The 9,801-nt window shown below is 44.7% G+C and overlaps 1 protein-coding gene across 20 annotated transcripts in view; it reads right to left on the reverse strand.

The window, feature by feature from the left end:
• Positions 1 to 9,795, reverse strand: part of FBRSL1 (fibrosin like 1) — a 500,045-nt gene extending 490,250 nt beyond the window's left edge. For all 20 annotated transcript variants that reach the window (XM_041488543.1, XM_041488539.1, XM_041488537.1 and 17 more), the window contains exon 1: positions 9,686 to 9,795. The gene's annotated coding sequence lies outside the window, so the exon portion shown is untranslated. The remainder of the gene's footprint in view (positions 1 to 9,685) is intronic.
• Positions 9,796 to 9,801: the final 6 nt, after the last annotated feature.

Genomic DNA, 9,801 nt, shown 5'->3' on the forward strand with positions numbered 1-9,801 from the left:
TCCTGGACAGATCTTGCAAAATATTCAGTAACTCAACACTAATAGCAGTATGACAGGGGTTTTTTTTTTCCTTTTTTTAATGCACCAAGTGCTTTAGTTAAGCCTGAGAAAAAAATGGAAGGCAGTTTTTGCCTATCTTGCAATAAAACCTCTCTTGAGATATGCCTGTTCTGCATCAGGAGACTTTCCTAGTAAAAGCATGAATGAGTGCTGCTATGAGAAGCAAGATTATAAATCCAGAGCATCAGTAAGGACTGATGAAGCTTAGGGAAACTTAGGAAGCCTGAAACCAAGGCTTGTATTTTAGCTCTGAGAGGAGAACCGGAGCTCAGGAAAATCTCAGGCTGCACCATCAGCAGTGCCCAGAGCAGGGCATGGCACTGCCCAGGACATGCCACAGGAAAGGCTCTCCCACAGCTGGTGTGGGGCAGAGGAGAAACATTTCCCTAGCAGGTGGTACAGAGATTTTGACATCAGAGGCTCTCCCATCACCTCCCGGCGATGCACAGACAGCACTCACGTCAGGTTTGAGACAGCTCCAACACGTCACAGGGGTGACAGGAGTTTCTCTGAGTGGCACATCCAGCACCCACCAGGTTGCCCAGCAGTGGCACAGCCAGGGTGACACAGGCAGTGATGAAAGGACTTGCCCAGAGCTCCGTGAGAGGAAACTTGTGGTGGAGTCAGAGAGAAAACCCCGTTATCTCAACTTCCGGACCCCTCTGCTTAACCGCCAGACCACAAAACACTTTTATTGTAGGATAACATTTCAACAAATAGCTATTTTCTCTTAGCACAAAACCCATTTTGCAGTTTTACTTTTAAAAATCCATTTTTACTCCAACTCCCTAGGACTTCAAGCCAGCCCTGTGACTTGGCATAAACAATTTCTCCCTCCTTTGCATGCCCCAGTTTTATTAAGTAATCCCCATAAAAGCAATTACTGAGCTTTGGACTGAAAAATAACTAGGGGAAAAAAAAAAAAGAGAGACAGCAAATTCTGCATATCTTTATTTGCATACGGATTCCCTCCCTCCCCCTTTCTAAGGGTTTTGCCATGAGGTCTTTTATGTCTCTTTCAATAATCATATAATTATATGATTCCTAAAGTACACGCTGGCAACACTTCAGGGGATTTTAGTCATTACAGGTGACAAGACTTTTCTCTCATGTCTAATGCTTGCTAGGATTTCCTTCCACTTCATTCACAGATAAGACCAAGTGACACCCAAAACGCTCTCACAGACAGATTTTGGGGGGATCAGCCCTTTTCCTTCTCCATTACAGATGCAAGGAAATGGGCAGAACTGAACTGGAGTGAACTTCAATTGGAATGAAGCACTTTTTCAATTAAGCAGCCCATCATTTTTCCCAGGCCCCACATCCAACTATTTTAATGGCTTTCACATTTCTTCTTTAATTTTACAATCTGAAAGAAATGCCAAGGTTCCATCAAGGACTGAGAATGCCATAAAATTCCACTTCTTCCAATGGCTGCAAGTTATTAACAAGATGTCAAAACATCATAATTATTTTATATCAAGTATGACTGATTCCATAAACATCTCTTAGCTGCACACCATCCTGAGTCTCACTCCCCCTGAGTGCAGGTATGTGCTCAGGCTAAATGGACTTAAGATGCTGCACATCCTCTTCCACAGCAGTACAAGAGATATTTAAGAGCCACCAAAACATCAACAGCAATAATGCATTTTATTACCTGATGCACTTGATGTCATTGTAAACTTTGAGACACCACTTTCCTTGAATCTCTTTGGGGGTTTTTGCTCCTCTCTACAAATAAGAGCTCCCAGGAAAGAAGCTGCAGCTTCAGTAAGCAAGAGGAGGGGTTAAAGGAACGAGCTTGGAGTCCTTCAGCAGCCACCCAACAGCCAGCAGCTCTGAATTACCATTTGTTTCCCAACTTGGGCTGCTCCTAACTTCAGCATCTCATCACTAAGTACAGGTTAGGTCAGGGACACCCTAGCACCAGAGTGAATCAATCTATATTTAAAATTGGAGAGTGAAAACAGCAAAACACCAAACAATTACTGTCTTATTTTTCTGAAGTTAGAAAGAACATCTTGAAGGGCAAGGTAACATAATGATATCAAACCACAAACACTATAAGCTTCACATTCAGACTACAGGCACAACTGCATCATGCATATGTATTTTCTGAATTCCTCTCTATGACAACCTGTGCAGAAGAGAGAGCAAGGCAGGCTGTGGGCAGAGGAGAGGAGCCCAAGCACAGCTCCTTGCCCTGCTGACTGTGCATGGCAGCCCTCAAAATAGAACATTTAACTTCAAATTGCCACGTTTGTGTGGCACTATAGATAGCCAGCACAAGATTAAAAAAGCTTTGCTCTGAGCACAAAGGGAGAGACAGGAATGGTGCCATAAGCCCATGTTTTGCAGCCAGTGGCGCAGGGAAATAATTTTGATCCCTTCAATCCCCTTATCCATGCCAACCACTGACCTTGCAGATGCAACTTTTGTTCAAGTTCAGTCCCTTTTTGGCTCCAAGCAAGAGAGAGCTACAAAGGAAACACTCTCCATTCATCCTGGATCATCCAAGCACTGTGCACTCAGCTGGCCCCGTGCTCCTGTTAGCCAGGTAATTCTGCACTTCACATCCAGTCACTCAGTACAAAATAATTAAGCTGCAAAGGGTGACACTCACCTCTCTGCCTGTCACTGGGGCTCAGCACTGCTGGCCTGGCTGTTGCAGGTGGGAGCCCACAGCTGGAGCAGTTTGTACCTGCCCAGCTTTCACAACTCTTGCACCAGAGGAACTGGACCAACAACTACACACAGGTCGGTTTTGCCTGGGCGGCTCGGGAGCCGGTTAACCCTCGCCTCCATGTTAAATGTTTCTGGGTTTAGAACATAAAGACTGATTCTCCTTTCAGCATCAGAGCAGTATTCTTAACAGTCCATTAGTTTTGAGAAAGAGAATTTCTCAAGGAGATGGACCAGGGCTGGTAACACTGTGCTCCAGCTCTTTTCTCTCAGAAGAGCATGGCTGGAACAGTCACAGCCCCCGTTGTGCTGAACACAGTAGAACCAGGAGATATTTAAACAGCAAGAGCCACTTCACCTACATAAAACTCTTTTATACATTTACCATGATAAACTGGAGGCATTAAAGTGCAGTGAATTGGAAATTGTTCTCACTTAGAGCTGGATGTTCACCTACAACCAATACCAAGATACACACCCTATGCACTGTATTTCAAATCTTTATTTAAAAAAAAACCCAAACTGCATCAAGCAGGAAACAGCGTTTCAGTTCTGCTGACACTGTTCTCTTTCTAGTACCTGCTGCAGCACCACAGACTACACAATATTCCCTCATCCTGCACCACCAGGACAAAGCCCAGATGCTGGAGAAGCTGAAGCAATAAGCACATTTGACAACGCTGTACCCAGACAAGGTGCACACAAGTTTGGGATCTGTGCGCTTGCAAAGCCTGACACAGGGGAGCAGCCTGCTGTGGCTGTGCCTGGAGAAACTCACACCTCACCCAAAAAAAGCAGGGAAGCAAATGGGGGAAAAAGCCAAACCACCCCAAAGCCTTTCTATCAATGTGTCTCCAGCCACAGTACTGCATCTCTGCACTGAAATGGATTTTTTCCACAAGTGCAGTTGCACGACCACCAGCCCTTCTGCAGAGCAAGCACAGATCTACCAGAGAAACAACATGAAACATCAGGCTGATCTCATCCTACCCAGCTCCCTTCTTCACTGCTGTTTTCCCAGAAAGTAGCATTGTGACAGTCAGTCTCATTCTGTGAAACAACTGAGATAAACGATAAAAGTGCATCTTCTTAGCATACTGAGAGGACAGCAAAGTTTTCAGTTCTTACTAGGCATGAAGTCAAATGCACTACAGCAAGTAAACATTTATTATCTGAATGAAGTGGAACACTAGTTCTATTATGTCCTTTTTATCACAAAAAAAAAAAAAAAACCCTAACCTGTGCAATACAGAGTACCACATTTTTAAAAATAGTACAGGAGTCAAATGCACTACAGCAAGTAAACATTTATTATCTGAATGAAGTGGAACACTAGTTCTATTATGTCCTTTTTATCACAAAAAATAACCTAACCTGTGCAATACAGAGTACCATATTTTTTAAAATAGTACAGATTCTAATTAATTTAAAAACTGAATATATCTTCTGAATTTCTCTATGATGGTTGGTCTACTTGACATTTCAGCAAATTTCACCTCTTGTTTTGCCTCAGGTTTCAGAGTGCCCAAGAAAGCCTGAGCAGTTGTACTATGGGAAACTACTTCGGAAAAATTGGTAGGATATTAAAAGGTCTTCCAAAACACCCAGACAGACGGAATCAAATGCAATTTTAGTTACAAATGAAACATCAGGTAGGGATGAGGGTGACCCCTGAGCTTGGCTGGGATTTCCAAGCAATTTCCTCTCTTCAACACCCCTGCGGTCACTTTATGTGCAGGAAAGGTGCCCTGACCTTGGCTGCAGGGATGGCCCCAGGCAGGGGCTGCGCTTGCCATGCACCCCATCACTCCTTTAATCCTGGCAGGTTTCACCCAGGAGGCAGAGAATTCCCCACCCAGCAGAAGAGCTGGATCCTTCCTCACCACAGCCCACCACCACCCAACCACAGTTTGCAGGGAACATCGCTCCCCCCAGCTCCTGGCCCAGCTCAGCAGATTCCTCAGGCTTTCCAGAGCTCTCCCCCTCTGCTTTAATCACCTCTGATTCCCCAACAACAACAAAGACACCTTAAGTACCTGCTTCAGACCAGATGCAAAAAAGAAAAAAAAAAAAAAAAAAAAAGAAAATCAACAGCTAGGAGAACAAATCAATGGAGACTAGCAAGCCTTCAGGAAAACCAAAAGGCATTTAGAGCCTTTAGAGCATCATCCAGAAAATCATTAGCTTTCCTGGGGTTAAAAGCACTTTTAAAGAGGAATAACTGGCCATCAGAAATGCTAGCTTGATACACCATCACTTGACAATTACGCAGAAGGAAAAAATACTTCAATATCTAGAAACTTGTTTTAAAACATAAGCTAGCTATGGAAAAATCTAAGTGCAAAGTAGACAGAGAGAGAGATGGTGACAAATCAGAAGTTACATCGCTAGGTCAGTGGAGCTAGCACAAAAGCTTTGGAACAGGAAGCTGCAGTTAAATACATTGGTTTTCTTATCAATGAGAGATCAGAGCCCCAGTAACAGGACAGTGTTCAGCACACATGTGAAAACAGCCTTATCAAGATGACAGCTGGAGAACTCATGGATTTTGTCCAGAAGTCTACTAGGAGCAATAGGCTCTGTAAACTCTGCTGCACTGAGGCAGGAGCAGCAGGGAAGGGGATGCGAGGCAGCAGTGCCAGAGCTCTGGGTACAAACAGTGAGTGGGGAAAGCACTGACCTCCTTGGGCACAGCTGGGCCCAGCCCGGCTCGTAAGGGCAGCATCTCCACTTCGACACCACGTGCACCGAGTCAAGGTCTGCCCCTTTTCGGGGATCTGCTTCTACACAACGCTCCACACACGTCTGAGCACGGATTGTCCACAAGATTCTATACACAGGTTAAGCATTCCTCAAAAAAACCCGTACACACACACGCCCCTCAAGAAAGTTAAAATTTCCATTCAGGGCTCCAAAGCTTTGCTGGAATCTGTAAAAAACTATAAACAACAGCCAAAAAGAAAACACAACCCCTTGTCTTTTCAACTACTTTGGGAGAACAATTGCTCTCAAAGATCGCATTCATTAACATTCTGATGAAGTTCCCTTTTAGCGCTGTTTTTCATACTTGAAAGGAACAGCTATGATCAGAGAGAGCCCTCAACTACCGACTCACTCATTTAGATTCTCTCGCTCTGATTCACCAATCACCTTCAAGAATAATTAGCAGCTTCATCTGAACGTAATGAATATACACACATGCTCACATCCATACCATTCATTTTGGAAGGCAGGCAGAAATCCCCTCCTTCCTGACCCTGGCACAGCAACCATTCCTGGGCAGCACCAGCACCTGATGGCTTTTCCAGCAGCTGACAGTCACTGACCACCTCAAGCCAAGGGGTCAGAGCAAACTGCATTTCCAGGTGAAGTCCAAAGTGGGGGTGAGTGGCTGGGCACTAAAAAATCCCAATTCAAACACCACTACACACACACACATCAACCCTAAACTGCGTGAAGCCTGAGCTGGATTCACACAGGAAGATCCAGGGGAAGGAAGAGAAAGGAGAAGTTTTAACTTCTTATACACAGAAAGAGGCTGCTGCTTGTGTGTCTGTGGGGCTTTCTTTTTTCTTTCTTACTTTATTTAAAATATATATCTATAATCAACTCAGTCTTTATTTGGAAGATGGTAGGATAGGAGATAAATAAGTCACAAGTATCAGCAAAACTAGACACATGGTTTTCAGATGACAACTGCCAAAGGAAACATTGCCACATGATTTAAAATGCAAAATGCTTAAAACTCACTCCAGACAGATAAAGGAGACCTCAAAGCCATCCCTCAGTACTAACCTTAATTGCTCATGCTCCCAGGTCAACACAAAGGAAGAATACATGTATTTATTCTATAAAGCACCCTTTATTTACAGGAACACCAGCAGTGAGAATTTCCTTCAGTGGGGAAGGGGAATTCACATTATGGTGAGATACAAAGAAAAACAAACCAAAAACCACCTACCTCTCCCAAATGATTCTACCATTAAGTTCTACCTAAACACTGAGAAATTTCATTTCCAAGGGGAAACCCAAGGCTTAGTTAGTCTATTAAACATAATCAGAGATCACTGTAAGTCAAGAGACAAAACAACCTAGAATACCACAATGAACTACAACATACGCAACAAGAGGTCCTTTTAGCACTAAAAAATTAAATAAAATACTTTCTTAGTTCAGTACTGTCCCTAAGCCATATACTCACTTCTACACTTTCTTCCCTCTCATGGGCATAGAAGGTTTCAATTCTTGTTTATTTTTTAAAAAGCATTACAGCAGAGTTTAAATCCTCTTAAAAAACCAATGTACACCAAAATACAGATTTCCTCCAAAGCAGAAGAAAACTACCTGTTGCAGCCAAGTTCACCAGAGAACACAGATCCACACCACACAAAATAACCTTGCCATTTCACTCATTTCCACTGCTTTAAAGTGTTTTTGCCTTAACCATCCCCTTGCCTTGCTGCTGCATGACATATGCCAAACATCACCCATGGTCCAAGGTAGTGCTGCAGGGAAAATCCACACAATATACAGTATTTTCTTCTGTTAAGTTTCACAGGGATTTAGGAAATGCATACCATCATTATGTCCAAGAACACAACCTCGAACATAACACACCTGGTTGGTGTGAAACAGCGAATTCTGCTCACACTTTTCCCTCTGAGGTGTCAACCACCATGGCTGCAGAGGTGCACACATGTTGTTTTCTAAGATGTTGGCAAATACACTATAAATCAGTTAATTTCAGGTGGTGTTCTCTTACATGTTGGTAAATAGAGTAGAAATCAGTTAAATTCAGGGAAGTGTTCTAGTACATGTTGGTAAATATACTAGAAATAGGTTAATTTCAGGTGGTATTTTCTGACATGTTGGTAAACATAGTAGATATCAGTTAATTTCAGGAAGCTGTTCTCATATATGCTCATAAATATAGTGGAAATGGGTTAATTTCAGGTGGCATTGAAGTTCTTTGCAAGAATTTTAAAGCGAATCATTTTGTAAAGACTTTTTTTTTTTTCTTTTTCAAGAAAAACCAGAAGTGCTTCCACAAACAGAAGTACCTTGGGGTGGCAGATATTTAAGGTCACTTTTTACCCTTGTGTACCTTATTATCAAGGTTTGACTGATTCAATAACAAGGCTCTCCCCATCTGAAAAGCCCAGAGTTTTCCCCATCAGCCTGGAGGGACTGCACTATCATTTGAATTCTATTTCCTGATAATGTGCTCATCATGGTAGAAAATTTCTGCAGGAAGATGAATTTTACTTTCTTCCCTGACAGCTCAGTAGAGACTCAGGCGTTTAATTGGACCTATCTGCTGATGCATATTTGACTAAGAGCATGCCCAAGAAAAAAAAATAAAGTTATAGGGACAGGTCCAGGGCTTGATTTAGAGACACACGAGAGCGGATTTCTCACTCATTATCAGTTCTGCATACACAAAGTAGCTGGCTTTCCTGTCAGGACAACACCCCACAAATGACAGCACAAAAAGCCAAAAAACAGCCGCCACCAAGCTAACACAATCCTTCTTGCCTCTCCAGCACCTGCACACCCAGAGCTGCTCAGGGAGCGCTGGGCTAAATGTCCCTGCTGAGCAGAACCCCTGGCTCCCCCAGCAAGGGTCCTGCCACCAGGGCAGGTGGCCAAGGCCACCACTGACACCTCCACGGGCACGCAGGGACACCTCTGGGACTCTGAGGAGTTGGTCCTACAGACAAAAAGCTCCAGACAACCACGGTGCCACCAGGGGCCTGCGTGGCAGGAGGGGTGGGCTGGGGAGCAGCAGAGCTCATGAACAAAATGGGACCTCAGAGTCTGAGCCAAAGGCATTAAAGATCCCAGGGCAAATCAGAGAATTCATCAGCCCACGCAGAACTCTTCACTGCTGTAACACAGGTTAACTGATACACAACTGGCAGGAAATCCAAAGTAGGGAGAGCACCCAAAACTTTACCCACGTTTCCAACACGGTGTGTCAAAGAAAGTGGGCAAAAGCACCAGAATTGCTCATATTTACTGGGAATTCCAGTCCTTACACCCAACAAGCAACTTGTGAGGTGCTTCCTCTCGACAACTCACTTCTTCCAATTGTACACAAACAAAACAAAAATCAAAAGCCAAAGTCATAGTTTGTCAATGCCCCTCTGAAAATATTAAATTTCCTGCTCTGCTTAACTTAGCTCAGACAAGGCAGGCAGTATTTGCTCAGCAAATATTGTTTGTAATAAGTTAGACAAGCAATATTTTTTGCCAGCCTATTAACACCAGAAAAATATGTACAGTCAACAAGAGATGAAGAATTTGTTCAATTACTTCAAAAATGGGAATTACAACCGAGGGATTATTATCCATTTAAACATCTCTTTTCCACAAAATGTCAAACACTAGCCATTTGCTAACAATCTCCGGAGACAGATAAAGTAACATTTTGGCAATGCAAACACAAACTCCCGAGCTGGAGGAGGGGGGAGTGGGAGGAAGGAGGGCGGGAGGGGGGAAGCTCCACCATTCACAACAATGCCGGACCATCCCAACACGCCAGGAATATTTTGCAGCCAATTAAAACCCCAAACAAACATTGGACTTGCCCGAAGTGATGGCGAACAGCGGCCGGAGCCGGGCAGAGGAGGGGACCGGGGGAGGGAAGCAGCAAGGACAGGGGGGCAGCAAGTTGCCAGCGGAGCCGCGATCAGCGGGGCCGGCCCGGCACCCTCCTGACCGCAGCCCCGGGATCCCCCCGGGCTGACACCAGGATTAATGCACCTTAATTGCTATTTGCAAAATTCAGCAGCCTGAAAGCGCCGCGCTTCCTTTCTCAAATCCTTTTTTTTTTTTCTCCCCCCCCACCCCCGTTCCTTTTCCCTTCCAACCACCCCCCGCTCCCCTCGCCAACCCCCGCCCCGCGTGAGGGCAGAGCCCCCCGGCCCCCGGCTCTTACCTCCAGCGCTTCCAGGGTGTTGAAGCTGGCGATGGCGAAGCCATCGATCAGATCCTCTTCCTGGGAGCTGGACTCGCGGCGGCGGCGGCGCGGGGGCCGGGCGGCGCGGGCGGCGG

The sequence above is a fragment of the Pyrgilauda ruficollis genome, unplaced genomic scaffold (genome assembly GCF_017590135.1).
Source record: "Pyrgilauda ruficollis isolate IOZ18807 unplaced genomic scaffold, ASM1759013v1 scaffold9, whole genome shotgun sequence".
NCBI classification, from domain to species: domain Eukaryota; kingdom Metazoa; phylum Chordata; class Aves; order Passeriformes; family Passeridae; genus Pyrgilauda; species Pyrgilauda ruficollis.